Here is a 24,813-nt window from a genome sequence, read left to right as displayed (position 1 = left end):
TGTATGGGCATTGCCCTGAAAAGGACATTTAGCTCTTTTGCATTGCCCTTAAAAGGGCATTCAGCTCTTCTTCAAAGCCCAAACCCTAATCTAAAAAAAACCACCCAAATTATTTTAAATAAAACTTAACACTAACCCCCGAAGATCCACTCATGGTTTCTGAAGTCCGGATATCATCCTCATCCAGGCAGCGAGAAGTCTTTATACAGGCGGCGAGAAGTCTTCATCCAGGCATCGTCTTCTATCTTCATCCCAGCAGCTCAGAGCGGAGCCATCATGGAAGACATCCATCGCGGAGCGTCCTCTTCATACGATCACCGCCGCAAACTGAATCTTCAATGCAAGGGAGCCATTTTAAAATGGCGTCCCTTGCATGCCTATTGGCTGATTTGATTTTGAAAATTCAAATCAGCCATCAGGATGAGAGCTTCTGAAATCCTATTGGCTGTTCAAAACAGCCAATAGGATGAGAGCTACTGAAATCCTATTGGCTGTTCAAGTCAGCCAACTTAGGGCAATGCCCTACAAAAGGACCTTTTAAGGGCTATTGGTAGGTTATTGTAGGCTGGGGGGGGGACTTTTTATTTTGATAGGGCTATTAGATTAGGTGTAATTTTTTTATTTTTGATAATTTTGTTTATTATTTTTGTAAGCTTAGTGTTTTTTATTTTTCATAATTTTAGACTTTTAAATCTTTTTCGTAGTGTTAGGTTTTTAGGGGTTAATAACTTTATTGAATAGTCGCGATGTTTTAAATAGTGTTTGCGATGTAGGAGGCTGGCGGTTTAAGGATTAATATTTAGTTTATGGGTGTTAGTGTACTTTGTAACACTTTAGTTATGAGTTTTTTTTAAAACATTTTTGTTCCGCTAAACCCATAACTACTGGTCTCAGAAGGCGGTATGGATCGTGTCGTATATGCTGTAACGGAAGCATTTTAGCCTCACCGCACAACCTGTAATACCGATGCTATGGGAATCCCATGCAAAAACTTCATTTTTTTGAGTGTGGGATTGACTTTGCATTACAGGCTAAAATACTTGCAGTTTAGCTATACCGACACAACTCCCGATAGCGGCGTTACTGGTTTTACCCTGAAATTGACATATTTTCAGCGTTAAAACCCACAACGCAAAACTCGTAATCTAGATGAATGTTTTTTATTGTAAAAAAAAAACACATAATAGTGATTACGTTTTTACAATTTTAATCTATACTAATTTTGTTCATCATATATATCATTATTCTGTTTTATCTGCACTCCTTCCCCTCTACTGGAACCTGTTTTTTACCAAGCACAGCAATATAATTATTTGATCACTAGTATAAAAGTATAATCAACTAACTACTCCATTTCCTATCACACTTTAGACACTTAATTGAAAATTGTCACCCATTGGTTGATATCCTCCATTTAAGGTCCCAGTACAGGTGAGAGCATTGTCTCTGATGAAGCGCATGTACGCATGCGCAAAATGCATCAGGCATTAGGGAGCACTTAATTGTTCTTCATTGGCTCTGTTCCAATAAACTTTTGGATCTACGCTACACCGGGGCTCAGTGTTTCATTTTCCTCACTACATATACATATGCATATAGATAGATATACAAACACAGACATTCATATGCACATACATACAGACAGACATACATATACACATACATACATATACACATACAAATATATACACATGCATTCACATAAATACACATACATACATACATATACATGCATGCACATGCATACACATGCATAAACATACATACACATGCATAAACATGCAAACACATACATACACATACATACACATAAAAACACATACATACACATAATACATATACTTGCACAAATATTCACATGCATACATATGCATACACATGCATATATATATATATATATATATATATATATATATATACACACATACATACACATACAGGCATACATACACATGGATACGCATACATGCATACACATACACATACATACACATAGATGCATACATATATACGCATAGATACATAGATACACATATATAGACATGCATATGCATACATACACATACAAACACATATGCATACACATACATATACATGTATACACATACAGTATATACATATGCACATACATACACATGCATACATAAACATGCATACATACATTCATACACATACAGTACATACACATCCATACACACGCATACACACACATACACACACATGCATACATATACATAAACATATACATACATACATACGCATGTCTACACACATACACACACACACACACACACAGGGCAGTCTAATTATTTTTTAAAATACAGATGTAGAAATAACCTATTTTGTAACTGTTCTTTTATATAAATATTTAAGCTACAGGTGTAGCAATACTATAATTATAATGGTCTACTGTCTTAAATATATAAAAAATATGTTCTATATAATAAACTACAAATATATAAACCTAATTACCCTATTAACAAATAACTTAGTACACTAACCTAATACCCCTTAACCTAACAACCCCGAACCTAACACCCTATTAAATAAACTCAAATAAATAAATAAAATATAACTAATATATTTTAAAATTTTAAAATTTAGTAAATTTTTTTTTTACAAAAAAAGGCTAACATTATTATTATTGGTTATTTGTAGAGCGCCAACAGATTCCGCAGCGCAGAAAATAAAAAAATGAAATTACCAAAATTAACAAAATTAAACCTAATCCCTATGAAAATACCCCCCCTCCCCCAAATAAAAACACCCCTTACTCTAAGAACAAACTACCAGTAGCCATTAAAAGGGATTTTTGCAGGGCATTGCACCAAGATAATCAGCTCTTTTACAAAAAATATACAAAGTCCCACCTAACATTAAACCCCCCCAACCCCCAAAATAAAAGAACCTAACACTAAAAACCCTAAACTACCCATTGCCCTGAAAAGGGCATTTGTTTAGGCATTGCCCTTAAAAGGGCATTTAGCTCTTTTACTGCTCATCCCTATTCTAAATAAAACAAACCTCCCCAAAAACCCTTAAAAAATACTTTACTTTGGGGGGGGGGGTTTGTATTTTTTTTACAGGTAATAGAGTTGATTTCATTGGGGCAATGCCCCAAAAAAGCCCTTTTAAGGGTCATTGGTAGTTTAGTATATGCTAGTTTTTTATTTTTTTTATTTTGGGGGGCTTATTATTTTGATAGGGATATTAGATTAGGTGTAATTAATTTAAATATTTGATCATTTTTTATTTTGTGTAATTTAGTGTTTATTATTTTTTTGTAATTTAGAGTTTATTATTTGTAATAATTTGAAATTTAGATAAATTTATTTTTTTAATTTAATTTATTTAATTTTATTGTAATGGTAGGTGGTAGTGTAACTCAGGATAGTTTTAAATGAATTAATTTCCCCATCACTCCGTGACAAAATGTCTGGCTTGTTGTCTGAATTTGTCCACATATCCATCTGGAAATTATCTATTCCTTTGTTGGATTGTTTTTATTGTTTTTATTGCTAGCATTTTCATATTGATACATTGTAATTCATTTTGCAACAAAGTTTCAATATATTGTTGCGAGTTGTTCCCAATGATTTGTATGCTACACTTTATTTGCGCCTGATCAACGCATGTAGAGTTCTGTAAACTTGCTATATTTGCCCTAATGTTTTAATATATTTGTATTAAATTTATGCAGATTTTGCACTTTATCCTATATTGTTTTTTATTTAGCCTGTTGTAGGCTTCAATCAATTCACATTTTTTAAGGTTTTATTCGTTTATACATTCACACAATTGTGTTGTTTTTCACATAAATTTTCTTATGCATCACTATCACCTATTTTAAGCTTTCAATAACGCTTATGATTAGAAGATTTTTTCTGTTTTTTTATATCCAGTCTTTTTCTTAATTAATTTAGTTATGGGACGTACCACTCACTTTTTGGCCGGAGAGGCAAACTCATAATACCGGCGCTATGGAAGTCCCATTAAAAAAGGGCTTTTGGAAAGCAGCAGTAGTTACGTTGCGTGACGGACAAAAAAGTGTGTGGTACCGCTATACCTGCAAGACTCGTAATACCAGCGGTAGTGAAAAAGCAGCGTTATGAAGCTTTTTCACTCATAACGCAAAACTCGTAATCTAGCTGTTAGTTATTTAGATAGTTATTTGCGTTTTGGTTTTTTGGCGGTTTAAAGGGTTAATAAGTTCATTAGGTTTATTGCGATGTGGGAGTTTTGCAGTTTCGGGGTTAATAGGGTAAATAGGTTTATTGCAATGTAGAGGTTTTTGCGGTTTAGGGGTTAATAGGGAAATTAGGTATATAGCAATGTGGGGTTTTTGCTGTTTAGGAGTTAAGACTTTGTGTAGGATTTTTTTGTTGTTATATTTTGTGCAGGCAGTGTTTTTTTTTTTTTAAATACTTGATGCAGACTTTTTTGTTTTTAATACTTGATGCGGTATTTTTTTAAAAAATATTTTAATATGGGCGATTAGTTTGCTCCGTTTGCCATCGCTGCATCCACCGGAATGCAGCTTACTCTGCATCCCGGTGGATTCCGAAAATGGCAGTGTGGTGAAATAATCCACCTTCTTTTGTCCTCACACTGCCAACATGTCATTGAGGATGAGTGCGCAGCTGCCGACGGACATTACAAACGCATTATAGTATAGATACACACACACACACACACACATATATATATATATATATATAGTACTTCCCTGTCAAACATCTTGTCTATATCATATACCTTTAAAACACTTTATTTTAATAATAAACATATATGTTACAACCCCAATTCCGAAAAAGTTGGGACACTAGGGAAAATGCAAAAAAAAAAAAAAAAATCAGTTCATCCTGTATTGAAAATACATTATTAACACATTATTTGATGTTTTACTTTGATAATTTAATGTATTTTTGAAAATAGACATATTTCAAATCTTATGACAGCAACACGTTTCAAAAAAGTTTGGACAGGGCAATTTGGGTATAATAGCGATGTGACAAGTTGAAATAAGAGGGTGATGTGTTATCAAAAGCATTTCACTTGTAATATAGGAATTATTTTTATTTTATTTTTTAAACTTCAATTCTACAAAATCTAAAATTCATTCTGCATAATACTTAGTTCTCATCACCTAATTCATGTATCACACTAGCTACAAAACCAAAGTCGCACCACAAGCTGTTTATTCAACAGTTATTTTACCCAAATATGTTTATCCCTTGAGGAAGCGCTGAACAATATAAGTTACACTATTCACAAGCATTTTATATCTCTTCACCTGGTGCATATACTCATATTGTACCTTGTGTTTTTCAGGGTAAGTCCTTGTCAGGGACATATGCATATTGTTTAATGCATGTAAGATGGCAAATACCGCAATAAACACCTGAAAGGTGGCACCATGATGGTAAAAATTATTTATATCTGTCAGTTGTTCTCTCCCAGTACATGGGTGTAGAGGAGACTTATAGAGCGCTTTATAAAATATTTCTCTTTTCTTTTCTGTGTTGTTTGGAAAACATCTCATAAATGTTATAAGAAAATCCTGAATAAACAGATCATCTGGGTTTTCTGTTATGAATTTATTCACAAATTGCTGTAATCCTGCAATATCAGCAGCATAATTTTGAAAAAACAAACTGGCATTAAATAAATTTACAGAAACATCAAGCAGAAAGTTATGAAAAGCCCATGTACCGGGCAGAATCAGGGTCTTATTCGTAAGAAGATCAACCATATTTCTTAAGGATATCAGAAAAGCAGAGGTAACAGTTCCACAAAAAATAACTATATGAGACGTTGATTTGGTAAAAGCAGCTTTGCTCTTTTTGTAAAATTCCTCAATATTATTATCAGCTTCACGGTCAATTTTAATAATAAATTCAATGCAGATCCCATAACCGTTGGTCTCTTTCTTTAATTCTTGTAGTTCCACCTCTCCACTGTCATCGTCAGACACAATAATTCCAACCCAGGTCCAATTAAAATATCTCAGCAGTGTAGCAATGGCGGCATATTGAATGTGATCACTTGGAACTGTCCGAAAAAAGAAAGGATAACGCACTCTGTCATTGAGACGCATATCTGTGGCGCCAAAGCTGATCTGCAAATACACAAATATAATGCAAAATATGTTGAGGTGTATTAAAATAATAAATAACTGTATTAAATGATGTCTCAATGTATGTCTACTGTTAAATCGCTTGTAAGTTAACTTCACTAAAAGTTTACTTTTTGCAGACGTTGGGTAGCGGCTGGTATTACAAGTTGAAAGTAAAAATGTTGCGCTCTAGCGAAACCTGATTGTCAGTATATGTGTAAGAATCTTAGCATTTACTCTCCAAATAATATGTTAGTATATAGCAGCGTTATAACTGATATTTTTAACAATCTTTCATTAAATTAAAACCCACAATCAAACGTTTACCTTTAGAACTGGCCTCATTCACAATAACCTTTCATTCAGAGTTGCATTTAAAATATCAAAGTGAGACTTAAAATAACAGCTACTAATATTCAGCTATACCATTAACAGTGCTAAGAAACAATAGGACAATATATATATACTCAGCTATTTAGATGCAAATGATTCTAATACAATTCTAATTAAGATACTAAAAATACATGTATTCTTAATGTGAACAGTTACTTAAATGTCTATTTATTTATATTGGAACAATTCTTATTTGTTTATAACTAAAACCAATTCTAAGATAACTATATATATATATATCCTATATTTTGCACAGATGAATTATTTAGCCTGCAAGATATAAAGTTAGCCTTATACAAGATTATGAACACAGTTAAAATACTGAGTGTTCTTTAAATTTATTTGCTATAGCAATCTCTTAATACATTACCAAGATGATATTCAGCTTCAAAACTTGTCCCACCTCATATAAAAATAAGTGTAATTGCAATTAGTAAGATAAAGTATGGCCTACTTTTCTTATAACTTGACTGTATCCCACACACAATTTACAGTCAGTTTTTGCCAAGAAAAATCTACAGCCAGTCCCTTTTTCCTCCCTGCATACGACTTATATTCTTTTAATCATTGATGTGGAATATGGGTGGCCCTTCAGAACCTGCTTTGTTATTGTCCCTTACGAAGCTGATCATCCCATTGGTTCAGTATATATTGTTGTTATGGAAACGCATCCTTTAAACAGTTAAGTCTCTTAATTACTATACCGGGTTTTGGCCCTTCGGTGGCAGCGTTGCAACACAAACAAATTCACATTTAACCATCACTAAACATTTTTAACAACTTAATTATTCTTATAAAATGATTATTTAATCAGACCATAAATTTTTGCATCAATCACATACAACCCCAATTATAGATGGGTAGTATCAGATCATTTTTCTGATTATTCTGATACCAAATATGTTATATTATTAACATTGGATTATATTAAAGTAACTTATATTGCTAAGTATTCAAGATTGATAATATTTAAATCCTGACATTTTATTCATGTAGATACAGCATGCTTCATATTTTACAATTTCTGTATGTATGATTTGATGCCTGCAATAGAAAGGGAAATAATTGTTAGAAATGATTCAAGCATGTCTATTTGCAATATTGTTAATGTAGTTATTATTCAATATAGCAATTATTTATTTAATATAGTATGTTGTCTGAATATATGTACATGTATATATATACAGACATGTATTAATTTCTATGCTGTTTTTTTTAACAATGGGTTCATTGTAATTTCCATTTAATCTATTACAGATTTGAATTTATTTATTCATATATCTATTCACTGCATCAAATCTTCATTTAATATAACATGTTTCAGTTCCATATATATACATATATGGGTTATTTGAATTATTTAAAACACACATGAAGCTATTGGCATTATTTCTTTTTCAAAATGTATTTATATTTTATGTTGTCTTTTCAGTAAATTTCAAAGTTACATCTTAACATGTGCCCTTAGTTCATAGGGGTTCACTTATAACATGGCTGCTAAACCATAGTTCCCTTGGAGAATGTTTGTGTTTCTGAGCCTTTTTCCTAGACAGAGCGGCTATGTTGTAAAGGGGTAGGAGATCCTATCACACATTTTCAAATAGTTTAACACATATGGTCCTTTGCAATGGCTGTTAATTTAAACAAACCAAATGTTTATTGTTCTCACTTGGATACCCTTTTAACTTTTGCATACTGAATGTGGGAGGATGGGACAGGAGTCTCAAGTAAATTTTTCTGAATGAATTAATCATTTGCTACTAACTAGCCAAACATATGAAAAAAAAAATTATATATATATATATATATATATATATATATATATATATATATATTAATCTTTATATATACCTTGACATAAATCCCCCTTCCAATTTTAAAAAGATATAGGACACATGTATTTAAATTGGCTTAAAGTCAATGGTATTTGGTGAGGATGTTGACCGTACACATCATAGACAGTCTTCTATGTAGAAAGTCTGTCATTTTTGAGTCTTCGTGTTCATCAGCTAGGCATCTTTAAACTATAGTATGTCTTTAGTGCATTTGGGGATATGACACTTCATTCTCCCTCTATGACTTGTAGTTGGGACCTAGGATGACATGCCCAGAATTGATTGATATGGACCCATTTATCTATGAAACTTTCATTTTTGGGGATCCGTATTTTATAGGCCACTGGAGATATTTTGTCAGTAATGACATAAGGACCTTTCCATGATGGAAGAAATTTCTTCTCCCTAACCTGATCTCTTCCAAAGTTATAAAGATAAACTTTATCATTTATTTCATATTCCTTTTTGGACGTCTTGAGATCATAATAGGTTTTAGTGGCAGTTGCGGCTTTCTCTAAATTCCTTCGAGCAAATGCAAAGGCATATTGCAGATGTTTTCTTAGGTTCTCCACATACTGATGGGTATTTGCAGTGTTTATCAAATTTTGGTCTGATGTATGGTACAGCAGATGCTGAGGTAGAACCATTCTTCTACCAGTCATCAGTTCAAAAGGTGACATCTTGGTAGCACTACTTGGAGTTGCTCTTAATGCCATTAGGACTAGAGGTAGTTTTACACACAGTCTTTACCCGTTTCACTCACAAACGTTTTGAGGATTTTAACAATGGACTGGTTGTAACGCTCTACACCACCACTTGAGGTAGCTCTATATGCAATATGGAGCTTTCTTTTAACCCCTAGTATTTTCCACATTTTGGTCATCACCCTGCTAGTGAAATGGGTTCCCCAATCTGATTGGATTCTTTGGGGTAAACCAAATCTGGAAAACACGTGGTTGATGAGCAATGCTGTGCATGTTTCAGCACTATTGTTAGGTGCACTGATGCAGTCTACCCATTTAGTGAACAGTCATGTCACGGTTAACATGAATTTGTTACCTCTTGATGATCTTGTTACTGGACCAATGAAATCAATTTGTATATCTGACCATTGGAATAACCATCCCTCTTTTCTGCAATGGCGCTCTATGCATTGGCACAGTGAGTTAGAACTGTGGACAGATTAAACACCCTTGACAGTAGGTTTGAACATCTTTCAACATGTGTGGCCAAAAGGCGTAATCACGCAATATTGCATACATGAGTTTGGCACCACAATGACCAGATGTGGGAGCATCATGGGTATGTTGAAGCATTAGACCTCTGAACTTGGTGGGTACTAACCATTGCTGGATGACAGTTTTGGAGGTCCTAATTAACAAACCATCCTGTAACTTGAATTGTGATCTGGACTTTATTAAGATTCTAAGATCTTCTTTGCCAATACAATTATCTTTTGGGATGGGTTTGCTTTCAGGATCTTCTATGTGTTTATAGAAGATGCCTACAATGGGGTCTTCTTTTTGACTAGTGATCAGGTCCTCACTAGGAGAATCCTGACTCCATTGTACCAAGTTAGGCTCACTCTGTTGTTTTGCCTGGTTTCTGGTAATGGCTTCTACCTGAATTGCACCCATTACATGGTCAATATTTAGGAGTTCTCCAGTTATGGCTCCCTGTTTGGCTAATGAATCCGCTAGATCATTGCCTTCCTTATCTGGGCCTAGAACCCTGGAATGACCCTTGGTCTTTTTCCAGTGTATGGTTAAATCATTGGATACCACCAGATTATCAATCTCGCAGAACAACTTGCCATGCTTGATTGGTTTGTTATTGCTTTTCTGCATGCCATTTCTTTTCCAAGTCGTCAGGTATTCCACAAAACTGTCACGCACATAATTTGAGTCAGTTATGATCACAAATTCATGAATACCATGTTCAATAGCCATCTCAATGGTTTTTAGAATAGCAGTGAGTTCTACAACTTGACTGGATCTTGGTCCAAAGTTAAAACCCATAGCTATATTTTAGAATCCATTTGCCCAAGTTATACCAATGCCAGCGACTAGTCTGCGCTCATTATCAACAGTGGCATGTTAAGAACAACCATCAACATATACCCAAGATAAAGTTTGACAATGGTCCTCATTGTACATTTTATATGGGGAAAGCAATTGTTCCTCCAGGAAATCATCTTATGATGATTCTTCCCCAGGATCTCTAGCAGTACAGTCGTCGAGTTCAGCAAGCCCCTGTGCGACTGGATTCTTTTTATTCTGCTTGTAGCGAATTTCTAAGGGCCAGCCTTGTAAGGAAAGAGTCCACGTTGTTATGCGGCTATTAGACAAATTCCCATCTCTTATTCTCTCACTTTGCAAATAGAGCAAAGGCTGGTGGGCCGTTTCTACAATAATTTTCTCACCCTGTATATAGCTGCGGAAATTTAGTAGGGCCCATACAGTAGATAAGAGGGCATTTTCACAATCACTAAATTTTATTTCTACTGGGGAGAGAGTTTTGCTCACATAAGCAATGGCTTTGCTTATATTATCATGCTTTTGGTATAAAACAGCACGCATGCTTACATCTGTGTAACCTGTCTCTAAGAAGAAAGGCCTACCACCTTCAGGGTATGCTAAACAAGGTACTTGTGTGAGTTTTCTCTTCAGCTCTTTGATGGCTGTCTCTTGAGACTCACTCCAGTGCCTTTTCACATACTTCTTTAGAAGAAGTAGTAGTGGTTTAGCTAATTCTGCATAATTATCAATGAATTTGCAAGAATAATTCGTCATACTCAGGAACGATCTCAATTCCTTTATGTTATTTCTGAAGGATTTAGTCCTTCAGAAGTAACTTCATGTCCCAAGAAGTTTACAGGAGTGCAGCACCATTGAACTTTTTGTAGAGATAATTTGACACCTGCCCTTTTAAGTTGGCTGAGGGTGTGTTTAAGCTCTGCGATGTGTTTTTCAAAGTCTGTGCTTTTGATTAAAACATCATCAACATAAGATAAGGTCCACCTTTCCAGAGCATCAGGCATAGCCTTATGCATGAATACAGCAAATTCATGTCCAGAATGTATGTATCCAAAAGGAAGTCTCTGAAATGCATATTGGACCTTTTGGAATGAGAATGCCAGCTTATACTGGTCCTCCTCATGTACCTTTATGGTCCAATATCCCTGTGCATAATCAATGGCAGTGAATATTTTGGATCCCTGCATCTGCGCTAGGCATTGGTCAATGTATGTTACAGGCCAGCCAGACATGTACACTCATTTGTTTAGCTGTCTTAAATCAGCACACAAACGCCATTGTCCATTGGGCTTAAGAACACCTAGAATAGGATTGTTGTAAGAGCTGTGCACCTGTCTGATAATACCTCTTTCTTCCAGGTTCCTTATGATTTCTGCAAGAGAATCATATGAGGCTAAAGGGAGTCTGTATTGTTTAATAAAGACAGGTGGTGCATTGGGATCTGTTTGTATTCTTGCAATGTGCAAGTATGTAGTACCACAGTCATAAGAATCCCTAGCGAAAATATCCTTGTACTCCAACAGGAGTTCTCGCAGCAGTTGGCTTTCATCATCGCTGGAACAGCCATTAGCTAAGGATATTTGCTCTTCGACTATTTGTTGAAATCCTGGAAAGATTCCAGGCTGTCCTATTTCATAGACTTCTTCCAAACTAGAGGTGAGATCCCCTTGATTATAATTTACATTGCCCCCAGGACTCTGGGTATTGGGGTAATCTTGCTGTTTGATCGGCTGATCAAACACTAGAGAGGCTTCTTCAATTTTACAGATGCCTTCCTCTGAGCTGAAGGGATAAATAGACTGAATATTAAATAGACCCTCTGGCATAGATGTAAAGGATTGTTCTATTAATTGTTCTTCAGTTAAGTATCCTTCAGGTATTAGCCCAATTACATTATTCTGGAATCCAAAAGTGTAATAACTGGATTCCAGCGCGTATCCTATGGTAGTCCCCTTGGATAAGTTTATATCCTGTGGGGCCATGTTATGCACAATAATATGTATTGTAATAGTTCCAATATTTACCAAAGGAGTGTAGGTCACTGTGACACCCAGATTTTGTATTTTATGGGAGAGGCAAATTAGTGTTTCAGAAGTTTTTAATTTCTGACCTCTCTTTACCTGTAAGGGTAAAATAAATTTATCAGCCCCAGCAGGAATTACAACATCGCTAGACACCTGCATATTCACAGCATATGGCAATTGCTGGTTTGATTTCAGGGCTGCATTTTCATCCTGAAGTACTTCAGGGTCCCTCTTTAACCTGCTCCAGAGGCAAGAGTTAATCAAATCTATTTGTATGGCATATCTATGTAAGATATCATTGTCAATGTATATTAGATTGTGGGGAGTATTTAAAACTAAAAACAGGTGCTTCACTGACTTATTACCTATAGATACAGATAATAAGCATTTAGCTGTGATATTATATGTTATGCTTTCAAACCTGTTATCCAGGTTGTGGACCCAGTGGTCTTGGGGAGAAAGATATTTAATTACTTTAGGTTCAGCTATCTTTGCTAACAAGCCTTTGCTTATATAGCTAGCTTCCTGTTTTAAGTTCAATTTGGCATATATTGTTAAAATAGATCCTCATTAACTCTCTCAATCCCTGCGAGGTATTGAGCGTACCCCCCCCCTTAAGGATTTTATGATCCCCCTTGTGGAGAGATATGGTTAATATATCACCATCTAAGGAAATATTCGCTATCTTTCCAGGCAAAATTTTAAAAGTATTACCATCAGAGCCACTTTAAGGAGTCTGATCATCTAAAAATATCTAAAATAGTGATTTCAGGTACAGAGTTATTCCTGAAATGAATCTCCACAGCATCTGGTTTCTCTTCCACCACGTGACAGTTAAGTCGGGGGTGAGATATACCAGATTTCTCATAACTGATAGGCCTTTTAACTTGTGACCAAATTATATTATTTATGCAATCAATTATGGTGCTTAATCGCTTCAGGAGATCACCACCAATAATTAAACGATCAGTTGGCAGATCTACTATAATGACAGGGTGTCTTATGACCCTGTTCCCCAGTTTAAATTTTAACCAGGCCGTACCGTAGACTTTTAGAGAATCACCCCCAACTCCTATTAGAGAACCATCAAATTCTTTTATTTTAGGTTTGTGGGGTGTTAGCTCGTTTAGCTGTGTGTAGTACCTGTGGGATAAAATAGTTGCCTGAGACCCAGTATCAATTAATCCCATGATAGGGTTGGAGACTGAATCTTGCAGCTCAGCTAATACATAATATCTTCCTGCAGTTTCTACCATTTCACACATAAAATTTGCGTCATCATACATCTGTGGGCTTTGCCACGTGTTACCTGAATCCGCCATGTTTTCCCGTGCAGAAGGAACTTCGTACCTACTGGTTCCCTCTATGATAGGGTTGGCTGGATTCTTGTGTACCGCATCTGTGGAAATAAGGTTAAGAGAGTGCTGCAAAGGAAGAATTTGGTTATTTTTTCCCGGATGAGGTTGCTTGTCATCACAGCTAAATCGTCCGTTTCCGGTCTGTGGGGAGAGAACATGATTAGTACCATTTTTGTCAGTTATCATTTTAATTCGCATATCTCTCCCCTCCCTTTCAGATGATACTGCAGTGTCTATGACTGTGCCTGTGGCCCACTGCTGGCCACTGGCTGTACCCCTAAAAAAGTATTGTTCGGTTGCTGAGCCGTAAGTTTTGACTCATATTAGCGACTTGTTCGCTCAACCGAATTAGCTGGGTACTAAGCTGATCTACTTGATTGTACAAGTTACCCCTACTCCTGGGCCTATCCCTTGATGCCCCATAATAATGATTCTTGGACCATTGGTTCCCCTAAGAATCAGAGCCGCTATTTCTATCCTGGCGTGGTTGCCCCTGGGGTGCAATTTGTTCAGCCTTATTATTTTGGGGAGCATTATTTACTTGGGATGTCTGGTTATCCTGAGAATTCCTTTGCCACCTATTGTATCTACCTTTGCGTGGGTACCAATTATTCTGTGGGTATTCTCTTTGGGCGTAATTATTTGCCTGAGTATGTCCCCCGTTTTGGCTATAGTCTCTGTGTGCCTCATCCCGTGTTGGGGGAGGGGTAGAGTTAAACCTCTGTGGAGATGGCCTGTTTTCTCTGGCCACTTCCGCATAGGTTTCCTTTTTAGACTCCAACTTTAGGGGGCTAGGTGACACCCTAGTTTCGGACACTATTTTAGGACTGGTCTTTTTCTCCCTTTTATCCCCCTGTTCACTGGACTGCTGAATAGAGTATAACTTTGTACTCTCTTTGATCAGCCATTCCAATGAACAGTTCTCACCAAAATCTCTAGCTAAGTTAATTTTTATGGCTGTGGGCAGTGCTTCAAAAAATAGATTCACAAACTCTGAGCCTTCAAATATGGGATCATCTTCAGCCATGCTGTATGCATTCTTCAATACAGAAAGGAACTGGATTGGACTTTGATTCATACTACATTTTAAACCATATACAGCTATTTTCGTGGCAGTTTTAGTGCGATGTTGCCCAAATTCTTTTCTGCATTGTCGTTGTATTTCACTCCAGGAATGAATATTCATAACCTTTAGTGAAGCAAATAATTTGTGATGTTTACTTTCAAATACCCAGGGTAGAAATTCAATTTTTAACTGCTCACTTGTAACACTCATTATAGATAAAGCGTTTTCAAAGGCCTCTAAGTGGTCAATTATGGAAGTGGACCCCCCTTTGGAAAATGGGCATACTGTATTCTTTAGGAATTTAATTATTGTGGGGGTGTCATACACTGTATTTGGTATATCACTGGATCTTACTGGGGACTTATTTTTTGAGGTAGGGTGTCTTTCATTTGTCCTATCTTTATTTTGCTGAAATCTTACCCGTGTATTTCTATCTGGGCTGCCTAAGAATCTAGCCCCGTTCTCTGACCCGTTATAGTAACTACCCTCTTTATCTGCAGCGTAATAATCTTCTGGGCCCCCAGAGTAAGGTAGTTGCCTAGGGGAAAAAATTACCTCTGGGCCTAAATTAGGGCTTTAGTTTGGGTATCTTTGTCTATCTTCCCGCCTAGTATCTTGAAACTCATTTCTGTCCCAGTCCTTATAACTGCTAATTTGCCTCTTTAATTTATCTATTGTCTGTTCTAGACATGTGTGGTTCGTTTCAGATTTATTCGGAAATTCGGAAAATTCGGTAAATTCGGAGATTCGGATCGATTCGGATTTCCGAATTAAAATACTTCCGAATCTACCGAATGAATCCGAAATAGCTGCCGTATCTCCGAATAAATCCGAATTAGCTCGGTAAAATTCAGCATTTCCCCATAGGAAACAATGGGAGTTTCGGCTGAAAAAAAACTAACACCGCAGCCCCATTGTTTCCTATGGGGAAACACTAAGTCTGCACCTAACACCCTAACATGTACCCCGAGTCTCTAAACACCCCTAATCTAACACTTATTAACCCCTAATCTGCCGCCCCCGCTATCGCTGACACCTGCATTATTTTATTAACCCCTAATCTGCTGACCAAATATTGCCGCCACCTACATTATAGCTATTAACCCCTAATCTGCTGTCCCTAACACCGCCGACCCCTACATTATAGTTATTAACCCCTAATATGCCCCCCCCAACGTCGCCGCAATCTAACTACAAGTATTAACCCCTAATCTGCAGACCCGGTATCGCCGCCGCCTACATTATAGCTATTAACCCCTAATCTGGTGTCCCTAACACCGCGGACCCCTACATTATAGTTATTAACCCCTAATCTGCCCCCCCCCAACGTCTCCGCAATCTAACTACAAGTATTAACCCCTAATCTGCTGACCCGATATCGCCACCGCCTGCATTATAGCGATTAACCCCTAATCTGCTGTCCCTAACACCGCCGACCCCTACATTATAGTTATTAACCCCTAATCTGCCCCCCCCAACGTCGCCGCAATCTAACTACAAGTATTAACCCCTAATCTGCCGACCCGATATCGCCGCCGCCTACATTATAGCTATTAACCCCTAATCTGGTGTCCCTAACACCGCCGACCCCTACATTATAGTTATTAACCCCTAATCTGCCCCCCCCAACGTCGCCGCCACCTACCTACAATTATTAACCCCTAATCTCCCGCCCCCAACATCGCCGCTACTATAATAAGGTTATTAACCCCTAAACCTAAGTCTAACCCTAACACTAACACCCCCTAACTTAAATATAATTTAAATAAAACGAAATAAGTTTACTATAGTTAAATAAATGAATCCTATTTAAAACTAAAGACTTACCTGTAAAATAAACCCTAAGATAGCTGCAATATAACTAATAGTTACATTGTAGCTATTTTAGGATTTATTTTTATTTTACAGGCAACTTTGTATTTATTTTAACTAGGTACAATAGTTATTAAATAGTTAATAACTATTTAATAACTACCTAGCCTAACTACCTAGCCTAACCTAAGTAACAATTACACCTAACACTACACTATCATTAAATTAATTAAATAAATGAATCATATTTAAAACTAAATAATTACCTGTAAAATAAACCCTAATATAGCTGCAATATAACTAATAGTTACATTGTAGCTATTTTAGCATTTATATTTATTTTACAGGCAACTTTGTATTTATTTTAACTAGGTACAATAGCTATTAAATAGTTATTGACTAATTAATAGCTACCTAGTTAAAATAATTACAAAATTACCTGTAAAATAAATCCTAACCTAAGTTACAATTAAACCTAACACTACACTATCATTAAATAAATTAACTACAAGTACCTACAATTATCTACAATTAAATAAACTAAAGTACAAAAAAACCCCACTAAATTACAAAAACAAACACTAAATTACAAAAAATAAAAAATATTACAAGAATTTTAAACTAATTACACCTAATCTAAGCCCCCTAATAAAATAACAAAGCCCCCCAAAATAAAAAAAAATGCCCTACCCTATACTAAATTACAAAAGTTAACAGCTCTATTACCTTACCAGCCCTGAACAGGGCCCTTTGCGGGGCATGCCCCAAAGAAAACTCTTTTGCCTGTAAAAAAAAACACAATACCCCCCCCCCCCACATTACAACCCACCACCCACATACCCCTACTCTAACCCAAACCCCCCTTAAATAAACCTAACACTACCCCCCTGAAGATCTCCCTACCTTGAGTCGTGTTCACCCAGCCGGGCCGAAGTCTTCATCCGATGGGGCAGAAGAGGACATCCAGACCGGCAGAAGTCTTCATCCAAGCGGGGCAAGAAGAGGTCTTCCATCCATCATACAAGTACCAAAATACAAACAAACACTAAATTACCAAAAATAATAAAATATTACAATAATTTTAAACTAATTACACCTAATCTAAGCCCCCTACTAGCTATTAATATAGCTACAATATAACTAATAGTTACATTGTAGCTATTTTAGGATTTATAGTTATTTTACAGGCAACTTTGTATTTATTTTAACTAGGTACAATAGTTATTAAATAGTTAATAACTATTTAATAACTACCTAGCTAAAATAAATACAAATTTACCTGTAAAATAAATCATAACCTAAGTTACAATTACACCTAACACTACACTATCATTAAATTAACTAAATAAATGAATCCTATATAAAACTAAAGACTTACCTGTAAAATAAACCCTAATATAGCTGCAATATAACTAATAGTTACATTGTAGCTATTTTAGCATTTATATTTATTGTACAGGCAACTTTGTATTTATTTTAACTAGGTCCAATAGCTATTAAATAGATATTGACTATTTAATAGCTACCTAGTTAAAATAATTACAAAATTACCTGTAAAATAAATCCTAACCTAAGTTACAATTAAACCTAACACTACACTATCATTAAATAAATTAACTACAAGTACCTACAATTAAATACAATTAAATAAACTAAACTAAAGTACAAACCCCCCCCCACTAAATTACAAAAAATAAAAAAATATTACAAGAATTTTAAACTAATTACACCTAATCTAAGCCCCCTAATAAAATAACAAAGCCCCCCAAAATAAAAAAAATGCCCTACCCTATACTAAATTACAAAAGTTAACAGCTCTATTACCTTACCAGCCCTTAAAAGGGCCTTTTGCGGGGGCATGCCCCAAAGAAAACAGCTCTTTTGCCTGTAAAAAAAAATCACAATACCCCCCCCACATTACAACCCAACACCCACATACCCCTACTCTAACCCAACCCCCCCTTAAATAAACCTAACACTACCCCCCTGAAGATCTCCCTACCTTGAGTCGTGTTCACCAAGCCAAAGTCTTCATCCGATGGGGCAGAAGAGGACATCCAGACCGGCAGAAGTCTTCATCCAAGCGGGGCAAGAAGAGGTCTTCCATCCATCAGAAAAGTACAAAAAAACAAACAAACACTAAATTACCAAAAATAATAAAATATTACAATAATTTTAAACTAATTACACCTAATCTAAGCCCCCTACTAGCTATTAATATAGCTACAATATAACTAATAGTTACATTGTAGCTATTTTAGGATTTATATTTATTTTACAGGCAACTTTGTATTTATTTTAACTAGGTACAATAGCTATTAAATAGTTAAGAACTATTTAATAACTACCTAGCTAAAATAAATACAAATTTTCCTGTAAAATAAATCCTAACCTAAGTTACAATTACACCTAACACTACACTGTCATTAAATTAACTAAATAAATGAATCCTATATAAAACTAAAAACTTACCTGTAAAATAAACCCTAATATAGCTACAATATAACTAATAGTTACATTGTAGCTATTTTAGCATTTATATTAATTTTACAGGCAACTTGTATTTATTTTAACTAGGTACAATAGCTATTAAATAGATATTTACTGTTTAATAGCTACCTAGTTAAAATAATTACAAAATTACTTGTAAAATAAATCCTAACCTAAGTTACAATTAAACCTAACACTACACTATCATTAAATAAATTAACTACAAGTACCTACAATTAAATACAATGAAATAAACTAAACTAAAGTACAAAAAAACAAACACTAAATTACAAAAAATAAAAAAATTACAAGAATTTTAAACTAATTACACCTAATCTAAGCCCCCTAATAAAATAACAAAGCCCCCCAAAATAAAAAAATGCCCTACCCTATACTAAATTACAAAAGTAATCAGCTCTATTACCTTACCAGCCCTTAAAAGGGCCTTTTGCGGGGGCATGCCCCAAAGAAAACAGCTCTTTTGCCTGTAAAAAAAAACACAATACCCCCCCCCACATTACAACCCACCACCCACATACCCCTACTCTAACCCAAACCCCCCTTAAATAAACCTAACACTACCCCCCTGAAGATCTCTCTACCGTGTCTTCACCCAGCGGGCCGAAGTCTTCATCCGATCGGGCAGAAGAGGACATCCAGACCGGCAGAAGTCTTCATCCAAGCGGGACAAGAAGAGGTCTTCCATCCATCAGAAGTCTTGATCCAGGCGGCATCTTCTCTGTTCATCCATCCGGAGCGGAGCGGCAGCATCCTGAAGACATCCCACGCAGAGCATCCTCTTCTTTCTTGATCCGACGACTAAGTGACTGTACCTTTAAGTGACGTCATCCAAGATGGCGTCCCTTGAATTCCGATTGTCTGATAGGATTCTATCAGCCAATCGGAATTAAGGTAGGAAAAATCTGATTGGTTGATTCAATCAGCCAATCAAATTCAAGTTCAATCCGATTGGCTGATCCAATCAGCCAATCAGATTGACCTCACATTCTATTGGCTGTTCCGATCAGCCAATAGAATGCGAGGTCAATCTGATTGGCTGATTGGATCAGCCAATCGGATTGAACTTGAATCTGATTGGCTGATTGAATCAGCCAATCAGATTTTTCCTACCTTAATTCCGATTGGCTGATAGAAGATGCCGCCTGGATCAAGATTTCTGATTGATGGAAGACCTTTTCTTGCCCCGCTTGGATGAAGACTTCTGCCGGTCTGGATGTCCTCTTCTGCCCCATCGGATGAAGACTTCGGCCCGCTGGGTGAAGACACGGTAGAGAGATCTTCAGGGGGGTAGTGTTAGGTTTATTTAAGGGGGGTTTGGGTTAGAGTAGGGGTATGTGGGTGGTGGGTTGTAATGTGGGGGGGGGGTATTGTGTTTTTTTTTTACAGGCAAAAGAGCTGTTTTCTTTGGGGCATGCCCCCGCAAAAGGCCCTTTTAAGGGCTGGTAAGGTAATAGAGCTGATTACTTTTGTAATTTAGTAAAGGGTAGGGCATTTTTTTATTTTGGGGGGCTTTGTTATTTTATTAGGGGGCTTAGATTAGGTATAATTAGTTTAAAATTCTTGTAATTTTTTTTATTTTTTGTAATTTAGTGTTTGTTTTTTTGTACTTTAGTTTAGTTTATTTCATTGTATTAAATTGTAGGTACTTGTAGTTAATTTATTTAATGATAGTGTAGTGTTAGGTTTAATTGTAACTTAGGTTAGGATTTATTTTACAGGTAATTTTGTAATTATTTTAACTAGGTAGCTATTAATTAGTCAATAACTATTTAATAGCTATTGTACCTGGTTAAAATAAATACAAAGTTGCCTGTAAAATAAATATAAATGCTAAAATAGCTACAATGTAACTATTAGTTATATTGCAGCTATATTAGGGTTTATTTTACAGGTAATTATTTAGTTTTAAATATGATTCATTTATTTAATTAATTTAATGATAGTGTAGTGTTAGGTGTAATTGTAACTTAGGTTAGGATTTATTTTACAGGTAAATTTGTATTTATTTTAGCTAGGTAGTTATTAAATAGTTATTAACTATTTAATAACTATTGTACCTAGTTAAAATAAATACAAAGTTGCCTGTAAAATAAAAATAAATCCTAAAATAGCTACAATGTAACTATTAGTTATATTGCAGCTATCTTAGGGTTTATTTTACAGGTAAGTCTTTAGTTTTAAATAGGATTCATTTATTTTACTATAGTAAACTTATTTCGTTTTATTTAAATTATATTTATGTTAGGGGGTGTTAGTGTTAGGGTTAGACTTAGGTTTAGGGGTTAATAACCTTATTATAGTAGCGGCGACGTTGGGGGCGGGAGATTAGGGGTTAATAATTGTAGGTAGGTGGCGGCGATGTTAGGGAGGGCAGATTAGGGGTTAATAAAATGTATTATAGTGTTTGCGAGGCGGGAGTGCGGCGGTTTAGGGGTTAATACATTTATTATAGTGGCGGCGATTTGCGGTCGGCAGATTAGGGGTTAATACTTGTAGTTAGATTGCGGCGACGTGGGGGGGGGCAGATTAGGGGTTAATAACTATAATGTAGGGGTCGGCGGTGTTAGGGACACCAGATTAGGGGTTAATAGCTATAATGTAGGCGGCGGCGATATCGGGTCGGCAGATTAGGGGTTAATACTTGTAGTTAGATTGCGGCGACGTTGGGGGGGGCAGATTAGGGGTTAATAACTATAATGTAGGGGTCGGCGGTGTTAGGGACAGCAGATTAGGGGTTAATAGCTATAATGTAGGCGGCGATATCGGGTCGGCAGATTAGGGGTTAATACTTGTAGTTAGATTGCGGCGACGTTGGGGGGGGCAGATTAGGGGTTAATAACTATAATGTAGGGGTCGGCGGTGTTAGGGACAGCAGATTAGGGGTTAATAGCTATAATGTAGGTTGCGGCGATATCCGATCGGCAGATTAGGGGTTAAATAATGTTATTATAGGGTTTGCGATGTGGGGGGGCCTCGGTTTAGTGGTTCATAGGTAGTTTATGGGTGTTAGTGACTTAGTGTACTAAAACATACCGAATTTCGGAACCGAATAGAACCGAATTCAGCCGAATCCGAATAAATCCGAAACGAATTTATTCGGATCCGAATAAATCCGAAACGAATTTATTCAAATTTTGCCGAATCCGATTCGATCCGAAGCGAAATTCGAAAAGTCCGAATCGATCCTGAACCGAAAACGAACCGAATTTTTTAGCCGTGCACATGTCTAGTCTGTTCATACCCTCTTTCAGCCTCACAGTATCTAATTTTTAGAGTTTTATTTTCATCTTGGCATTTTTCATATTCTTCTTCGAAAGCTTTAAAATCAGCCACTAATTTCTGATTATATTTATTTAAGTCAGAAGCCTTTTGGCTAGCATGGAAAACCTCTACCTTTGCCTGAATAAAAGCATCTTGAAATTCTCGTAATGAATCATTTTCCTCCCTTAGCCGTCCTATTTGTCTGTCTTGTCCTGCCATTTGGTTAGACATCTCACAGCTCAAATATATTAGGATTGGCCAAGTTTCGAAAATTAATTCATAAAGCCCCCTAAATTCGATGCATTTATTAAGTTGCAGTAACATTTGGTATAATTCCCCATCTTCAAACCACATATCTTTAACTAAATCTTTGGCCTTATCTTTACACCCATTAATATACATGGAGACATCGTCACCAATGTCAAGTCTATTCATGATTTGGTTCATGGCTTCTAATTTGAGCGTTTTTTTCCTGAACAGAGTATTTTGGGGAGGGCACAATTTCATCTTGTACAGAAACGCTAGCATTACGTTTTGCTGAAGACATCGTTATTTGAGTGTTGTACTTAATAAGATAAAAAAACGCAAATACAATTTTGACTAATAAGAGAGAGGAAAAACTTTTTTTTTTTAATATTATTAAAATATCAATATCAATTTTGAAATATGACAAAATTATTATTTGTATTAATTTTGAAATATGAAAAATTAATATTTCTGATTAATTTTGAAATATGAAAAATTTATATTTTTATGAATTTTGAAATATAAAAAATCAATATTTTTATGAATTTTGAAATATGAAAAATCAATATTTTTATAAATTTTGAAATATAAAAAAATAATATTTTTATAAATTTTTCAAAAATTAATTTTTAATAATATTTGAAAATATTTATATCAATCTTGAACATGAAAATCAATATTTCAATTTTCAAAAAAATAAATCTATATTTTCAAAATATCAATTCGAAATATGAATTTTTTTCTCTCTTCTAAAATAATTTCTATTTACCACAAATATACTATAACAATATGATAATTATTTATAATATCTCATGCAATGCCTCCATATAATATGTCAGTATATGTATAAGAATCTTAGCATTTACTCTCCAAATAATATGTTAGTATATAGCAGGGTTATAACTGATATTTTTAACAATCTTTCTTTAAATTAAAACCCACAATCAAACATACATTTGCTAAGATAATAAAATTAATATAAATATCTGAATTCTTTATTATTAGTAAATAACTATGAATACATTGATATATATATATATATATATATATATATATATATATATATATATATTTGTAAGAATTAAAATATGAGTCAAAATTATACACGTTTAAAAACAATTAAAATATGCTATGCAGAGTTCATACACGTTTACCTTTAGAACTGGCCTCATTCACAATAGCCTTTCATTTAGAGTTGCATTTAAAATATCACAGTGAGACTTAAAATAACAGCTGCTAATATTCAGCAATACCATTAACAGTGCTAAGAAACAATAGGACAATATATATATATATATATATATATATATATATATATATATATATATATATATATATATATATATATATACTCAGCTATTTAGCTGCAATTGATCCTAATACAATTCTAATTAAGATACAAAAAATATATGTATTCTTAATGTGAACTGTTACTTAAATGTCTATTTATTTAGATTGGAACAATACTTATTTGTTTATAACTAAAACCAATTCTAAGATAACTATATATATATATATATATATATATATATCCTATATTTTGCACAGATGAATTATTTAGCCTGCAAGATATAAAGTTAGCCTTATACAAGATTATGAACACAGTTAAAATACTGAGTGTTCTTTAAATTTATTTGCTATAGCAATCTCTTAATACATTACCAAGATGATATTCAGCTTCAAAACTTGTCCCACCTCATATAAAAATAAGTGTAATTGCATTTGGTAAGAGAAAGTATGGCCTAATTTTCTTATATCTTGTCTGTATCCCATGAACAATTTTCAGTCAGTTTTTGCCAAGAAAAATCTGCAGCCAGTCCCTTTTCCCTCCCTGCATACGACTTATATTCTTTTAATCATTGGTGTGGAATATGGGTGGCCCTTTGGAACCTGCTTTGTTATTGGCCCTTATGAAGCTGATCATCCCATTGGTTCAGTATATATTGTTGTTATGGAAACGCATCCTTTAAACAATTAAGTCTCTTAATTGCTATACCAGGTTGTGGCCCTTCAGTGGCAGTGTTGCAGCACAAACAAATTCACATTTAACCATCTCTAAACATTTTTAACAACTTAATTATTCTTATAAAAAGATTATTTAATCAGACCATAACTTTTTGCATCAATCACATACAACCCCAATTATAGATGGGTAG

This window comes from Bombina bombina, chromosome 2, assembly GCF_027579735.1.
Source record: "Bombina bombina isolate aBomBom1 chromosome 2, aBomBom1.pri, whole genome shotgun sequence".
In the NCBI taxonomy this organism is placed as follows: Eukaryota; Metazoa; Chordata; class Amphibia; order Anura; family Bombinatoridae; genus Bombina; species Bombina bombina.
This window is presented reverse-complemented; position numbering follows the sequence as displayed.